The sequence below is a fragment of the Arvicanthis niloticus genome, chromosome 14 (assembly GCF_011762505.2).
Source record: "Arvicanthis niloticus isolate mArvNil1 chromosome 14, mArvNil1.pat.X, whole genome shotgun sequence".
Taxonomy (NCBI): domain Eukaryota; kingdom Metazoa; phylum Chordata; class Mammalia; order Rodentia; family Muridae; genus Arvicanthis; species Arvicanthis niloticus.
Genome location: NC_047671.1, coordinates 87,396 through 106,031, shown reverse-complemented (window position 1 = coordinate 106,031; position 18,636 = coordinate 87,396).

The following is an 18,636-nucleotide window of genomic DNA, read 5'->3' as shown; positions in this document are numbered from 1 at the left end:
GCAAAGGTGGCAATAAAGATGAAGGGGAAAGAGAGTGGAGGTTAAAAGGGTCTGCCTTAAAAAAAAAAAAAAAAAAAAAAGGTCTGCCTTTTATTTGTGTTGTGATGTAACCGCTCACATGTAAAGGTGGGAGGTGAGCCAAGATGATTCTGGAAATGTATGGCAATTGCCATGGCAACACATGTATGGGTCCCTGTCGCCTATGAATGATGTTCCTGATACCAGCAGTGAAGCCTTTGCACATTTCTATAGTTCTCATTATAACACAAGTATTCATACTTCCATTCACTGAAACACTGTGAATGGAAGCAATGTACAGCCTTTGCCCTTCATAGTTATCTCTGAGTGCAGAAAATAACATATACTAGAGAAAGGCCTTCTGAATGCTCAGTGTGATAGTCTTTGTGTTTTGAAGTCTGTATAAATCCTTAACACTTCAAACTCCTGGTCAAAGTAAATGCCAAGAGTTTATTATAATCAAGCTGTTCCAGTTAGAAGGTTAGGGGTTCTTCTGGTCTGGGCCAGAGCACTGAGCAGATCCCAGGAGGCAGCTCTGCCCCCAATCTCACAGAACCCAGAGGAAGCGGGTCTCCCAGGAGCTCTAACCCAGGCAGTATCTTAGGTAAGGAGACAGCAATGCCCGCACCAAACAGGGAGTAACTGGGACCCAGTAGGACCCACAGTCACTTCTGGCCTGGAGTACTGGTTCCTTCCTGTCTGCGCCTGAGCACTAAGCAGATCTTGGGCCCCAGCTCTAACCCCAGTAGTAACACTCACCCCACACAGTTCTGATACAACCAAAATAACAGGAAAGACAGGCTCCAGTCAGAGACAGGGCAGGTAGCACTAGGGAGATCCAGATGGCAAAAGGCAAACACAAGAACATAAGCATCAGCAACCCAGGGTACTTGGCATCATTAGAACCTAGATCTCCAACACAAGAAAGTCCTGAATTCCTCATATCACCAGGAAAGCAAGATTCAGATTTAAAATCACTTCTAATGATGATGATAGAGGACTTTAAGAAGGACATAAATAACACTTCTCAAAGAATTTGAGAACACAGGTAAACAGGTAGAAGCCCTTAAAGAGGAAACACAAAAATCCCTTAAAAAATTACAAGAAAACAGAATCAAACAGGTGAAGGAATTGAACAAAACCATCCAGGACATAAAAATGGAAGTAGAAACAATAAAGAAATCACAAAGAGAGATTGCACTCAAAGTAGAAAACCTAGGGAAAAAATCAGGAGTCATAGATGCAAGCATCACCAACAGAATACAAGAGATAGAAGAGAGAATCTCAGGTGCAGAAGATACCATAGAAAATATTGATACAACTGTAAAAGAAAACACAAAATGCAAAACGTTCTTAACACAAAACATCCAGGAAATCCAAGACACAATGAGAAGACCAAACCTAAGGATAATAGGTATAGATGAGAGTGAAGATTCCAAACTTAAAGGGACAGTAAATATCTTCAACAAAATTATAGAAGAAAACTTCCCTAATCTAAAGAACGAGATGCCCATAAACATACAAGAAGCCTATAGAATGCCAAATAGACTAGACCAGAAAGGAAATACCTCCTGTCACATAATAATCAAAACACCAAGTGCTCAAAACAAAGAAAGAATATTAAATGCAGTAAGGGAAAAAGGCCAAGTAACATACAAAGGCAGACCTATCAGAATTACACCAGACTTCTCACCAGATACTATAAAAGCTAGAAGATGCTGGACATATGTCATACAGACCCTAAGAGAACACAAATGCCAAAAGCTACTATATGCAGCAAAACTCTCAAGTACCATAGATGGAGAAACCAAGATATTATGCAACAAAACCAGATTTACACACTACCTTTCCACAAACCCAGCATTACAAAGGATAATAGCGGGAAAGCTCCAATACAAAGAGGGAAATTATACCCCAGAAAAAGCAAAAAAGTAATCCTCTTCCAACAAATCCAAAAGAAGATAACCACACAAAGATAATTCCACCTCTAATAACAAAAATAATAGGAAGCAACAATCACTGTTCCTTAATATCTCTTAACATCAATGGACTCAATTTCCCAATTAAAAGTCATAGGCTAACGGACTGAATACGCAAACAAAACCCAGCATTTTGCTGCATAAGAAAACCCACCTCAGTGACAAAGACAGACTCTCCCTTAGAGTAAAAGGCTGGAAAACAATTTTTCAAGCAAATGGTCCTAAGAAACAAGCTGGAATAGCCATTCTAAAATCTCTACCCCAAGAACACAAAGTGGGGGGACAGAATTCAAACAAAAAATTATCTTGATACTAAAATTTGTTTTGAGAATTGTATATTACAGAATACACAGCCTTGGTGTATCTACTCATCAAGCAAGCTGAGCAGACCTGTTTGAACCTCTGATGTCCTGGAATTTCATCTGGATGCAGTGAAGACACAGTGTCAGAGGCTTATCAATTTACTCTTTCCCCTGCCCCTCTCCTAATATCTCAATGCCCATAATCAGCTTGAAGAAGTTAATGAAGAGTCGGCGCCCCTATTCCCTGGGCTTGGGGACTGAGATAGTTAATATTGGGCTGTCTTTCTAGGGAAAAGTAGTGGTTTTGTTGGAACAGGGAGGATTAGCTAGGACTTATTGCATAGCCATAACCTATTGGTAGAAATATGTATAATTGTTAAGATGAAGTTACAATTTCTTAAATGGTACAAAATTTACTTTGATTTCAAATTTAAGGTTTTCATTGGTATGAGCTTCTTATTGATATAAAAGTGAGATTAATATTGTTACTCTCATAGGCATTGTACCTATATAACACATTTAGTAATACAAGGCTTAGACCCAGTCCTTCTTCTAACTGATTTGAGATGGTTAGCCTGTGAATTAAGGGCCTATAGCAAATTTATGGCTCTGAGATTATTGTTAGGGTGTTTTCTATATTTTATTTAGAAATAGCTGAGAGGAGTTAACAGATAACAGTCCAGATTGCTTTACATGGATAGTTGGTTTTCAAAACGTCAGAAGTCCACAGAATTGACGTTACAAACATTTCTGTATTAATGTTTATTTTGATTAGAGACCTGTCTGCTCTTGACAGCTTCCTGTCTTGGATTCTAGAAGAAATTAAGCATCTTTGGAGTTGTGGTGAGATAGCTACTAGGCAAAAATTGCCTCTTTTCATCCTCAGACAAATTACTGTCCAGAAAAGGACACACTTGCAGAATAGTCGACTGATTATATCTGCCAATACAGAGTAATTAGCCCTTAATAATTCTGCATCACTAGTGTCAGATGACTCTGGGCCAGAAGGCTGAAGATCAGATGCTCCAACGTTTTGTAGTATAGGAACTGTCCAGGTGTTCAGAGGTCTCTATAAATTGGCTAAATTTTAGAAGCTATGCTTTGTGCTTCCCATAATTTCAGTTAACTCAGTCATTCTGGATTTCTGATGGGGTTGAAAACTTATAGTCTCATAACCAATCCCAGCTATTTACTTTGAGAGAAAAGATTTGAGAGGATGGTTTTCAGCTAACATTCATTCTAAAGCCAAGACAAAACCCAGGTTCAGAACTAAGTCTTCTAGTTAGGAGAGATGACAGAGGTTCTGGTTAGTCAACAAAATGATGGACTGGGTATTAGGTCTATCTTGCACCTTACTGACACAAATTGGTATAGTTATGCTCTAACTGTATTTTGAGAGAAAAGTTTTATTTTAACAGGAAGGGTGATATGTAGGAGGAGCTAAGGTGGGAGGAGTAAGGAGAGGAAGAGGAGGAGCAAGGAGAGGAGGAGGAGAAGGAGAGGAGGAGCTAGGTGATGGGGGGGGGGGCGGATAACATGGAGGCAGATGTTCCTGTGTCTCCACCAGTCAAAGATAGTTGATATATCTAGGTTGGTTATTGGGTTACAGTTCTGATTTTATGGACATCTTGTTATTGAGCATTACCAAACTTATAAAGCCTTTGATTAACATTAAAAAAGAAGGTTAGGGGTTAGGGTTAGGGTGGTTGAGTTTATAATTAGTATTAAAAAGTTAAAGGTTAGTGTTAGAGGGTTAGACAGGGTAGGGTTAGAGGGATAGGGATAGACAGATTTGGGGCTGGATTAGGGTTAGAGGTTTAGGGGCATAGGGTTAGACCGAGTTAAAGAGATAGCAATAGTTAGGATTGGGGCTGGAGTTAGGGTTAGAGATTAGGGGAATGAAGTTAAATGGGGTAGGATTAGGTGGATAGGGTTAGAATGGGTAGGGTTAAGAATTAAGGGTTTATGGTTTTGGAGTTAGGGTTAAATACTACAGAAACTACAGGATTATAGTTAGGGGTTAGGATTAGACAGGGTTTGGGGGATAGAGGTAGGCTTAAGGTTAAAGTGATATGTTTAGGGGTTCGGTTTAGGGTTAGAGGGTAAGGGTTAGGGTTAGAGTGTTATGGTCAGGGGTTAGGGTTTGTGTTTAGGATTAGAGGGTTAGGGTTGTTGTTAGGGTTAGAACCACAGAATTTAAGGTTAGGGGTATGTTTAGGGGTAGGGTTTGGTTTGCACAGGGTTAGGGTAGTATTAGGATCACAGGGTTAGGGTTGGGTTAGGTGTTTTTCTTTGGCTGCAGAAGTGTGTGCCAAAGCCAGTATGTATTAATCTTACAATCACAGACTTTGTGTCTCTCAGCAGAAGCAGGATGTAATTCTGATCCTAGGCTAGCTCTGTTGGTCCAGGAAAGACTGCAGGCTCACAAGCCTCAATCAAGTAGCATAGCAGGGTCATTTGTTCTCCACTTTTTACCCTGGATTCTATCTAATAATTGAATATGAAATTAAAGGTTTGGATTACATGCCTACCAAGCTGAGTGTCATCTGCCTTACCTACATGCCAATCAGTTTTAATTGACAGGTGTTGCATCTATACAGTACATAAGAGATTTTCTCTACACAAATATTTAATCCTCAGAATAAATTAACACAATCCAAAACAAACAAACAAAACCAACCAACAAATCAAAAAACAGAATGGTAGTGGGCCACAATAGCATATTCTTAATCCTAGCACTTGGGATGCAGAAACAGATGGATCTCTGTGAGTTGAAGGCCAGCCTCGTCTATGCAAGACAGCCGGGACTACACAGAAAAACTGCCTTGAAAAACAAAACAAGAAAACAGGATGGCAGTATAAATATCATTTTTGTTTTACAAATTGGATTTTTTATTAAAATTTCCCTGTGTTCTAAGCTTAGATGCCAATATGTTTACTATGTGAATAGGAACAATATTTTACTGATGTCTCTACTAATCTTATTTGAGTGCCAGTGAGACACTTCATTGAAAAAAAAATGACTGTAGTGTACAAGGCTGTCACTGTCAACCTGACATTGATCATCATAAATGAGGGTCAAAAGAATACCCACAAAGTTTTCTTCTACTCTCCACATATCTGGCATGGCCTATACACCCATAATCACATTACACACACACACACACACACACACCAGAATTGTTTTTTAAAAATAAATCTCATTGCATTTATATTATCTGGAATCTCTAGTCAATTCCCTTAGGATGTAATACTTCAAGATGAAATGCTAAATAGATAAATAATTGAACTTAAAGAAGTAGGGCCAAATAATATATACATATCCACAGCATATTAAGTTATGTTATGAGATATACAGTTGGCTGCTGGATTTCCTATTTTATTATGTATCTACTAGATGGATTAAAATGCTGCTTTCTATACACACACTAGACATTTAATGTTTGTGATGCCCTCTTCTATCAAGCATTTGAACATTAACATTTTAAAAAATGTTTAGTCTTTTGCATGTGCACATCCAGTTTTCCCAGGACCACTGTTGAAAACACTTCTTTTTTTCTTGCAGTTTATTTTTCTGGCACCTCTATCAGACAATAAATAGCTAAGATTACATGTACTCATGTTTGAGTGTTTAATTTGCTTTCAATGGTTTTTATGTCTGTTTTTGTGCCAGTTCCATATTGTTTTTCTCTCTATTGGTTTGTAATATATGTTGAGATACAGAAAGTTAATCTCACTAGAACTGTTCATTTGTTTCAGTATTGTTTGCCTGCCTGGGGTCTTTCGTCATTCCATATGAGTTTTAGGATAGAATTTTCTATTTCTCTATGGTATAGAATTTTTAGTTGGAATTGCAATAAATAGTTTTATATAAAATGGTCATTCTCATATTATTAAATCTACCAATCTGTGAGCATCAGATGATCTATCCTTATAAATGTCTTTCACTTTCTCAGGTTGAATTATTTAATTCTCTTTGAGAATATTATAAATTGCATTGTGTTCATTTCTTTGCATGCTTGTGTATAGAAAGATTATTGATATGTTCATAATGATTCTGTATCCTGCCACATTCCACATTGCTGAATTTCCTTATTGTTTTTAGAAGTTTCCTCTGAAGCTTTTGGGATATCCTATGTTATCTTCAAATAGGAACAATTTGGCTCCTTATTTTTATATTTGCATTCCTTTCCTTTCCTTCTTTTGCTTTATTCCTCTAGCTGGTAATTAGAACTTATACTTAATTATAAATCAGTGGATATATGACATCCATGTCTCATTTCTTCAGTTGGATTGCTTCAATCTCTGTTTAGGATAATATTGGCTGTGTTTCTCATATACACCTTATTATATTGATATATTTTTCCTCTATCTGTACATTGAGTAGAGCAATTATCACTAAGCTATGTTGGATTCTCTCAAATGCCTTTCCTTCGTCTATTGAAATGATCATGGTTTGTTTTGTTTTTTGTCTTTTAGTCCGTTTATTGTCTTGATTAAATTGAACTATCCTGGCATTTCAATGATAAAGACTACTTAATGTATACCTGGTCATGGTTGACAGTCTTTTTGATGCATGCCTGTATACTATTTGAAAGTATTTTATTAAGGATCTGGATTCTAGGATTTGGCAGGAGGAAAGGTAATAGTGGAAGCAACATAATTAAATTTTAATTTTAAGTATATACCATTATAAAGAAAAACAAAATAAAAGTCTTATGATGTAAAAGACAATGAAAAATGTGTCATCTATCAGAATAAAGTTGGATTTGACCAAGAGATGTGGAGATTCCTTAACATATATAAGTCAACAAATTGCACACAAATATCTGTAAAAAGAAAATCACATGATTGTTTAACTAGGTGTATAAAGTTCCTTGACAATATCCAACAGATGTGGATGTCAAAAATCCTGGGTAGTACAGTACCAAAGGGAACATAACACATCACAATAAAAGCTCCCCCTATAAGGAGAAAAACACTAAGCAATTCCATTAAAATCAGGAATGAGACAGGGCTGTCCACTATCCTCACTCCTTCCTAATATAATGGTTAAAGCTCTCACTAAAATAGTAAGGCAAGATAATAAAATTAAAGGAGGACAAATAGCAAAAAGTTTTGATTCATTCCTGTTTGCAAATGATATGATATCATCACAAGAGATTCCATGCCTGCTAGAATTACAGGTGTTAGATAACCAATGTACTTGCATCGTGAGTCCTGGGTTACAGCAATGAGCCTACCATATTACATGTACTATAAATGTTGGGTTATAGGCATGAAACTCCCACAGGACATGCACAATGAGTACAGGGTTAATGGTTTGAATATTGCACAGTACACTCACCATGAGTGCAGTGTTATAGGGATAGACATCCCACAGTACAGCCACCATGAGTGTAGGATTATAGGTACAAGCTTTCCACAGTACATACATGACAACTGCTAGGATTATAGGTGTCAGACAACAACCGTGAATGCACCATGAGTGCTGACTTACAGCAAAGAGCCATTATAACACATTCACTATGTATGTTGGGTTATAGGCATGAACCTCCTATAATACATGCACAGTGAGTGCTGTGTCACTGGTTTCAATCAACACATGGAACATTATCAAGGAGTGCTGTTGTCAAGGAGCCTCCTATAGTATATGCACCATGAGTACTAAGATACAGGCGTGAAACCCCCTCACCAGAGGCACCATGACTTCCTTGTTACAGGCCTGAGCCTCCCAGAGTACATGCACTATACGTGCTGGTTTACAGGTGGGAGCCCATTATAGTACATATAACATGAATGCTGAGTTACAGCCATGAGCTCCCACAAATACATTCATCATGAATGTTGGGATATAGCCTTGAAAGTACATGCACCATGAGTGCCAGATTACAATCATGAGCCCTCCATAGTACATGTGTCATCAATACTGGATTATAGCCATGAACTTCCCACAATGTAAGTACAATGAGTGATGTGTTATGAGCTTGAGCCTCCCACAGTTTTTGCACCATGTGAACTGGTATTCAGATGTCAACCTCCCAAAATACATACATCATGAGTAATTTGTTACAGGCTGGTGCTTCTTGAAGTACAGGCATCATTGAGTTCCAAGTTGCAGGCATAAATCTTTCAAAGTACATGTACTGTGAGTGCACAATTACAGATATGAGCCTCCTGGAGTACATGCTTCATGAATACTGGTATACAAATGTCAGCCACCCACAGTCCATGTATTATGAGGGCGGGTTACAGGACTGAGCCCACCATAGTAAATGTATCACGAGTGCAGCCTTATAGGGATAAGATTCTACAGTACATACACTGTGACTGCTCCTTTATAGATATGATCCTCCCACAGAAAATGCTCCATGAGTGCTGGGCTATAGGCATGAGCTTCCCAGAGTATGTAACATGAGTGCTAGAATTTCACATTTTAGCCTCCCACAATACATGCATCATGAGTAACAGGTTATAGGCTGGAGCCTCCCAGAGTATATGCACCATGAGTTTCAGGTTACAAGTGTGAGCCTTCTACAGTATATGCACCATAAGTGCTGCATTAAATATGTACATCTCCAAATACATGTACCACAAATGCTATATTATAGCATGAGCCTCCAATAGTATGTGAATAATGAGTGTTGTACTATAGGCCTGAGCCTCCTAGAATACATGCAGAGAGAGTGCTGGGTTACAGGCATGAACTCATCATAGTATATGCACCACAAATGCTTCATTATAGGCATAAACCCCCATGCATCCTGATTGCTCAATTTTAGGTGTGAGTGACCCACAGTAAATGCACAGCTAGTGCTGGGTTGTATGTATGAGCTCACACAGATAATCCATGAATATGCCAGCCTGCCACAGTATATGCACCATAAGACTTGGTTTACAGTCAACAGTCCACCATAGTAAAGGCACCATGAATTCTGACTTTTAGGCATGAACCTCTCAAGTATATGCACCATGGTTACTGGCTTCCTGTTTTGAGTCTCACAGTACATTCAGAATGAGTGCTGGGTTATAGGCATGAGACTTCCACAGTACATGTACCACCAGTGCTGGGCTGTTGGTGTGATTATCCCACAGTATGTAAACCATGAGTGCTGGGGTGCAGGCATGAGTCTTCTTCAGTCCTGCACAATGAGTCCTGGGTTACAGATGTACATCATGAGAATACATGTGCCATGAGTGTGGGGTTACAGGAATGAGCTTCCCCTTGTATATGCATCATGAATGCTCAGATACACCTGTGAGCCTTCCACTAGTATGGACCTTGCAGTGCACTTTGAGTGCTGAGTTACATGACTGGACCTCCCAGAGTTCATGCTCTATGAATCTGGAGTTACAAGCATAAGCCTCCAATAAGTACATGTTCAATGAGTGCTTCCTTATAAGTATGAGCATCCCAGAGTAAATGCAACATGGGTGTTGAGTTATAGGCATGAGACTCTCATTATGTGTATCATTACAAGTGTCAGCCTACCACAGTCCATGCTCCATAGTTGTATATTGTATATAAGGAGTGGGGAGTTAACTGAGTAGTTAAGAACTGAGAATACAATTTTGGTTCATAGCACCCAGACAAGATGGCTTGTAACTGCCTGAGAGTCCAACTCTGGAAACTAACTCCCATTTCTGGCCTTCTTAGAGACCAAGCATGCATATGGTATAGTGTATACAGGTACACATGCAAGTAAAACATAAATACTTTTTTAAATATAGATATTTTTATTCCATATTATAAAATGGATTGTCTCCTTGTACATGGTATTTTTCAAGTCTTAAAAATGTATTTTTTGTGTGTATGGGTGTTTTGCCTCCATGTATGTTTGTGCACCACATGCATGCCTGGGGCCAGCAGAGGACAGAAGAGGCTTTCAGATTCCTAGAAACTGGAGTTACAGAAAGTTATCAGTTGTTTTGTAGGTGCTGGGAATTAAACACATCCCCTCTAGAAGAACAGCTGGTGATCATAACCATTGGACCATATTTCTATTCCCACAAACATGTCATTAGTAGAAATATACTGTTAATGGTTGGTTTGATCAGAATTCATCTTTATCCTATCCTGGATGTCTCTGAAGACATACAAGATTTATAACATTAGAAACTAACTCATATTCAATGTTCCAAGTAGTTTCTGAGCCTAGTCTTCCACAAAATCATGGAAGAGTTCAAGGAATGATCAGGAGAGAAACAGACAATTTAAGTCTTAAAAATGTAACTGATCTCTTGACTAAAGCCACAAGACTCAGTTTATCTACAAGCCTATGAATAATGAAAATATTTTGGATATGTTAATACACTGGCTTCTCTGATTTGCAGCATTCTGAATAAAGCCTATCTTATAGATTTAAGTTCTGTATGCTCATTGAGCCCTCTGTGGTAGAATACATAAGCACTGGTACTCCTGTTACATAATTACAGGTAAAAATGTTTTAGAGGAGTCCTGTATTCTGTTCTCAAGTGTGCAAATGTGATGGCACAGAGGGAGCAAGGGGAACCTACAAAGACAGTGGTGTAGTGAACTACTTCTTTCTTGGGGCCCATGCTAAAAGGAACTCACAGGCACAAAGACACACTTGTCTGAAAGGGGAGGTGTTCTGCTTATCTCCTGTCTATAAAACATATAGTTAGGGGCCCTAAGTAGTGGTGTTTGGGAACATAGCTAAAGCACCCAGTCTGGCCAAAGGATATGTTAATTCTGGAGGAGAAGGGCTCTGAGAGCACAGAACAAAGAATCTGACTTCAGTGTATTCTGAATTCAGACCTTATGCCTCATGCCCATGGTTCCCTGAGATATAATCTATAATAAGTGCCAGACAATTGTGTTTAATTAATTTATCCTCAGGGAGTTTGGAGAGAGGTGTAACTTTAATTTTTTTCAAAGTCTATTTTTAATGATAGTTCTTAAACGCTTTAACCTCCCTAGTAGCCCATGACCCACCAGAGGCAGTGAAAAAGAAAGGATACAGGAGAAGTGGTCTTGTTTAGAAATGGTTCTTTTGATCAACTTCCATCTGTGGAAATCGGCAGTTCAGTTTACAGGTTAATAGCAGCAGTTCAGCCCACTCAGAAACACTCCGTGGAAACACCAGCAGTCCAGTTTAGTATAGTTGGGATAGCAAACATGAGTCAGCAGGCAGTGGAACTACCTAACAGAAATAGCCAGGCCTCAGCCTCAGCACTAGTCAGCATTAGGGACCACAATGAATGCCAGGAAAGGTTCCCAGTCGTGTCTCTCTCAGCAAAGCAAAGATTAGCGAAGACGCAAGACCAACACTTGTTGCACAGCTAGCTCTATCAGCAAGCTAACCTCAGCCTCCTTCACTGTCCATCAAGTTCTATTTATACTCCCTTCAACATTATGTATTTTCCACAGGTCTTGCTTCAGCACATTGTTGAGCTCAACAATGCATTTAAGATGGACCAATACATGCATGTTATTAGTGAAAAATCCTTTTGGTGCTTGTTTTAGCAGAACATCCTTTCACCTGTGTCTGCTGCCTTATCTAAATGTTCCTTCACGAGTCTGCCTTAGTCTTTCATCTGTGTCTGCTTCAGGAAAACACTCCTTTACATGTTTACCCCAACAAAACACCATCCAACACAACTGACTTTCCAAAAAACCCTTAAGTTTCTACTTCAGAAAGGTCAATTCTGATATTTAGTGTGTGTGTTTGTGAATTCAAACAGGCTCCCTTGAATCACTACCTTCTTTGTTGCATCGAAGTATAAAAGTACATTGAAAATGAAATAAAATTGTCTACAGTATTAAGACTACAGTCTAACTCATTCCTTTTGGCTCTGACATCCCCAGTTGCCCTACTTTGAAAGAAGGCCCAAAGACCCACAGACAAAGGAATATAGAAACCCATGAAAAAAGATATAAGCATGGATAATGGAGCAAAAATCAGGTAAGCTTGTACCTTATATTGACTTAATGTATCATGTTTTTAAGCCAGAGCAGAGCTCAGGTCTCTAAAATACTGCTGCTAAATTGTTGTAATACTATTTGTGAATACAATCCTTGGTTTCCGGAGAAAGGAACATTAGATTTATACTTATGTATTTTGGAGAAGAAAAAAACAGAATATTGAAAAGGTTCGTCAGCAGGGTGAAAATTTTCCAATATAATTTGTGATCATATGGGCATTAATATGAGGTGTTTTCACTATGGTACATGGAGAGGAAGAGAACAAGAACACTGAGGAAGATGTGTTAGGTTCTTTACTTTATGTTAAGAGTATGATATGGACAATAAATATTAAAACAAATAAAGGCAGCCAAAAAGAGGTAGAGAGTAAACCAAAAATAAAAGTAAAGAGTAAACCAAAATTAAAAACTGCTGCTCCAGACATCAACTCTGTGTCTCCTTCTTCTCTACAGCCTTCAAGATCATATCCTCCTCTCCCAGATGAGATAGATTGGGAAGACTTTGATCAGAAATTTGAAGATGATGAATTCTCTGTAACCTGCCCCCAGGAGTGATCTCCTCTAAAACAAGGATGTCATCTTTAGATGACATTAGCCCTCTTATGTATAGGCTCTCACATCATATGGCTTGTGGTCTCCTTCACAGATTCCTGCAGCTGCTTATAAGGAAAATCCTGGAAAGAACTTACAGGTTGCTTTTCACTGGTGCCCCTGGTTGCTAGGCCTTCCTAGAGTTCATCATTAGCTAACACCACCCAGCTTGCCTCAGGTCAGTAACAGCTCCCCTATGAGTGAGCAAAGGTCATATGATTCAGACCACACAGGTTTACCCAGTCTCTACCCTAGAGGCAGACAGGACCCTAGTCTAGGAAATTTTTAGTTTTGCAGAAAATTTTCCATTCTCCTAGAGCACTTCTCTTCCAAGGCTCAGGGTCCTTTGTAGAAACATTGCATTACACACTCAGTGTTCAGTGCAGCCATCCCTTTGCTTCATATCTGGGACGTTCTGCAGCCAAACATAGGTCACATTCAAACAGTAACTTGTTAAGGTAAAGAGGCCATGAAATTAGAAAACAATATGCTTGGAGGCAGGAAAGAGGTGGTGGAAAGATGTGATTATAATCCCCCCCAAAAAAAATTTTTTTAATTTAACCAGCCTTTATGGTCATGTGATCCAGAGACTGGGGATTTGTATTAGAATATACCAAATATTACTTATACCATTTCTCTCAGGCTAACCCTAACCCAACCTAAAACTGGAAAATAGCAATCCTCTTAGGCAGGGCCTCACCATTTTACTCAGATAGTCTATTATGGTTAAACTATTGTGACTACAACCATTTGGTTTCACAGTAAGATCAATTTTTTTAAAAAAAAAAAATCCAGATTCTTGATTACCTACCTCATCTGTGGAGTTGAGAAATGATCAGTCAGGACATTTATTCATCATATAAAATTGATTACCTCACTACTCCTTAATAATGTCAACCATTGCTCAAGTAGGAAAGCTTTCACCCTCCTTCCTGTCCATCCCCTTTTGTACTGTGTCTATACCTCTTCTACCCAAGTCCCTCCTTCCCTCTGCCTCCCAAAACTATTTTGTTCCCCCTTCTAAGTGGGATTCAAGCATCCTCAAGACTTGGGTCTTCCTTCTGTTATTTTTATTCCCCAATGTTTTCTGGTCATTAAGAATTTCCATTTTCTCAAGTGCTGTTGATTATGTATTTATTATTTATTACAAGAGCAATGTCTCTTGTAGCCCCAGTTTGCCTCATGCTAGGTAATTGAGAATTGATTTGAACACCCAGTCCTGCTGCCCAGTGCTGGGAAGGCAGTCCTGAAACTCCTTCTAGACTGTGCCATAACTGGTCAGTGAAAATGAAAAATAGGTGAGTGAATGAATGCCCTTTTATTGGAAATTGCAAAGGGCCTGTGCAAGAATTGAGTACTATGACCAATTTTGACCAAAAGTTAAATCAAGAAAAAGCATACTACGTAAACAGTCCATAAGCCCTAAAAAAGTACAAGCAGTCATTAGCACCCCCACCTCCACCAACCAAATAAAGCCCAGAGCCAGAGGGTTTTAGTACAGAATTTTACCAGACTTCAAAGAAAAGCGATACTCTTCAAACTGTTACACAAAATAGAAACAGAAGGAATAGTATCTAATTCCTTCTATGAAGCCACATTTACTCTGATACCTAAAATACACAAAGACTCAGCAAAGAAAGAGACCTTCAGACAAATTTTGCTTATGAATATCAATGCAAAAATACTCAATAAAATTCTTGCAAACCGAACCCAAGGGCACGTCAAAACCATTATTCACCATGATCAAGCAGGCTTCATCCCAGGGATGCAGAGATGGTTCAATATATGAAAATCCATCAATGTATTCCACTATATAAACAAACTCAAAGAAAAAATCACATGATCATCTCATTAGATGCTGAAAAAGCCTTTGACAAAATACAATATCCCTTCATGTTAAAAGTCCTCAAGAGATCAGGAATTCAAGGCCAATACCTAAACATAATAAAAGCAATATACAGCAAACTAACAGCCAATATCAAAATTATTAAATGGAACTTGAAGCAATCCTGCTAAAATTAGGGACAAGACAAAGATGCCCACTTTCTATCTATTCAACATGATACTCAAAGTTCAAGCTTGAACAAAAAGTCATCAAGAAGATATAAATTGGAAAGAAGTCAAGGTATCACTATTTGTGGGTGATATGATAGCATACATAAATGACCCCAAAAGGTCTACCAGAGAACTTCTGTAGCCGAAAAACAACTTCAGCAAAGTGGCTTGGTATAAAATTAACTCAAACAAATCAGTAGCCTTCCTTTATACAAATCATAAATGGGCTGAGAAAAAAATAAGGAAACAACACTCTTCAAAATAGTCACAAATGATATAAAATATCTTGGTGTAAGTCTAACCAATCAAGTGAAAGATCTGTGTGACAAGAAATCCAAGTCTCTGAAGAAAGAAATCAAAGAAGACCTCAGAAGATGGAGAGATCTCTCATGCTCATGGATTGGTAGGATTAACATAGTAAAAATGGCTATCCTACCAAAGCAATCTACAGATTCACTGCAATCCCCATCAAAATTCCAACACTATTCTTCTCAGACATGGAAAGAGCAATTCTCAACTTCATATGAAATAAACAAAAAACCCAGGATAGTGAAAACAATTCTCAACAATAAAAGAACTTCTGGAGGAATCACCATCCCTGACCTCAAGCTGTAGTACGGAGCAATAGTGATAACAATCACATTATATTGGTACAGAGACAGATGGGTCTATTAATGGAATAGAATTGAAGACACAGAAATAAACCCACACACCTAAGGTCACTTGATCTTTGACAAAGAAGCCAAAACCATACATTGGGGGAAAAAAAGAAAGTATCTTCAACAAATGGTGCTAGTTAAACTGGTGGTCTGCATGTAGAAGAATGCAAATTGATTTGTTTTTATCTCCTTGTACAAAGCTCAAGTCCATGTGGATCATGGATTTCAACATGAAACAGCAACCTACAGACTGGGAAACAATCTTCACTGACCCTACATCTGACAGAGGGCTAATACCCAAAATAAACAAAGAACACAAGAAGTCAAGATTCCAAAAAACCCAAATAACCCAATTTAAAAATGGGGTACAAAGCTAAACAGAGAATTCTCAACAGAGGAATCTTAAATGGCTGAGAAGCACTTTAAAAATATTCAACATCCTTAGTCATCAGGGAAATGCAAATCAAAAGGACCCTGAGATTCCATCAGAATGGAATCTCAATCAGAATGGCTAGGATCAAAAACTCAATCAACAGTACATGCTGGCAAGGACGTAGAGAAACACTCCTCCATTGCTGGTATGAGTGCAAACTGGTACAACCACTCTGGAAATCAATCTGGTGGTTTCTCAGAAATTTGGAAATAGCTCTACCTGAAGACTCAGCTATACCACTCCTGGGAATATTCCCAAAAGATGCTCCACCATACCACAAAAACACATGTACCACTATGTTCATAGCAGCCTTATTTGTAATAGCCAGAAGCTGGAAATGACCCAGATGTCCCTCAACCAAAGAATGGATACAAAAAAATGTGGTTCGTTTACACAATAGAATACTACTTAGCTATTAAGAACAACAACATCATGAATTTTGCAGGCAAATGAATGGAATTAGAAAATATCCTGAATGAGGTAACTCAGACCCAAAAGAACTTGTATGATATATACTCACTGATAAGTGGATATTAGCCCAAAAGCACAGAATATTCTTTGGTACAACTCACAGAATATAGGAAGCCTAATAATAAGGAAGGCCCATGTGTAGATACCTGAAGCCTACTTAGAAGAGGAACAAAATAATCATGGGAGGCAGAGGGAGGGAGCAAACTGGTTGGGGGGGGGAGGAAAAGCAGGATCAAGTATAGGGAGAGACAGAAGGGACACCCAGAGGGTCAGGAGAATGAGTCAAAATATGCAGCATTCAGGGCTTAGGGGACAAGGCAAACCTCTAGAAAGTCCTAAAGACCTGGGATGTAAGAGGCTACCAGGACTCAATGAAGATGACATTAGCCAAAATGCCAAACAGTGAGAAGAGAGAAATGAAAGAGACTACCTCCAGTTGAGGCAGAGGGCCATCTATCCATCTTCAAATTTTTTTAACCCAGAATTGTTCCTCTCTAAAGGATATGCAGGGACAAAAATGGAGCAGACAGTAAAAGAAAGGCCACCCAATGACTGATTCAACTTGGGCTTCATCACATGTGTGCACACCAAATCCTGACACTATTACTAAGGCCATATTGTGCACACAGAAAGGAGCCTGGTAAAGCTCTCCTCTGACTGGCTCTACCAGCAACTGACTGAGACAGATACAGATTCTCATAGCACAACATTGGACTGAGCCAAGGTACCGATATGGAAGAGTTAGAGAAAGGACTGATGTACACATTATGCTAGTCTTCCTATTCTGGTCTGAAAGCAGAAAGCCATGCTCTGATATTTTTCCTGTTACTGCAATGGACAGTTGGTTATATGACTTAAATGGGTATTTTAAAACTGAGTACAGCCCTTTAATTTAACAATTTGGGTAGCTTGATCAAGAGAACAACAAGGCTATTGTCCTAGAGAACAACAGACTAGGATCAAAACCACCTGAGTAGCCAGGCGGTGGTGGTGCACGCCTTTAATCCCAGCACTTGGGAGGCAGAGGCAGGTGGATTTCTGAGTTCAAGGCCAGCCTGGTCTACAGAGTGAGTTCCAGGACAGCCAGAGCTACACAGAGAAACCCTGTCTCAAAAAAAAAAAAAAAAAAAAAAAACCCACCTGAGTAAACATAGTAGAGCTTATCTCATAAACATTTTCTTCTAAAGGCTGGAGATACAGCTGCTCTAGAATTAATATCCCTTCTCAGGCAAAATCACTCCACACACTTGAAAGATTAATAAAGAAAAAACTCTTTAATGGTAGCATGCATTTGGCTCTGGTTACCATTCAAAGAGGAGCAGCCTAGAACAGATTTTGCATTTCACGTACACTGTCATTCTTAAGTCTTTTAGGTTCAGGCCCTAGGTTATACTTTGAACAATTTAATAGGGGACAGAAGACTGAAAGTCTAGCCCCTAAGGCAAATGGCTATTTACAGAGCAAATCTATCTTCTAGACCATAATGTATGATCTAAAAAATATATTTCAGAGATTTATCAATGCCACAGTTCTCATGCATACAAAGGACAGAGAACAGAAATATAGAAAACATCAAGGAAATGGCGCCTATCAGCACTGTGGTAGCAGTTCTTAGACAAAGAGCTATGCTGAGCTATTCTAACATCAGAATAAGGCTACTTCTGTCTCTAAGCAGATTGGCTCAGAGGAAAGCCACAGCTGCTTTCATGCAGGGCCAGAAGGAGTTCATTTCAACCAGCACGGGGTGTTGTCTGTCTTAGGGCTATGACATCACTGTAGAGAATTACATCTTTTAAGCTTTTATTTTAAGTATATGGATGTTTTGCCTGCATGTGTCTCTGTGCGCAGTGCCTGAAGTGGCAAGAAGAGGTCATCAGATCCCTTGGGACTGGAGTTACAGGACATGGTGAGCTGTCAGGTGATTTCTTAAATGCTTTTAACTGATGTTATCTCTCTAGTCACTTTTTAATCTAAAATTTATTTTTATACATGTTAATTAAAATATACATCACTTTTCCTTTTCCTTGTCCTCTTCCATCCCTCCCCAATGTCTTCCTTTTAAGTATGTATACGTGCAACCATATGAATAAAACCTGCTGAGTCCATTTCTGTTGGTTTCAGAGCTAAACACTGCATTGGATATGCAATTAGGTCTGAGACTATTTGCAGGGGAATTCTACTCC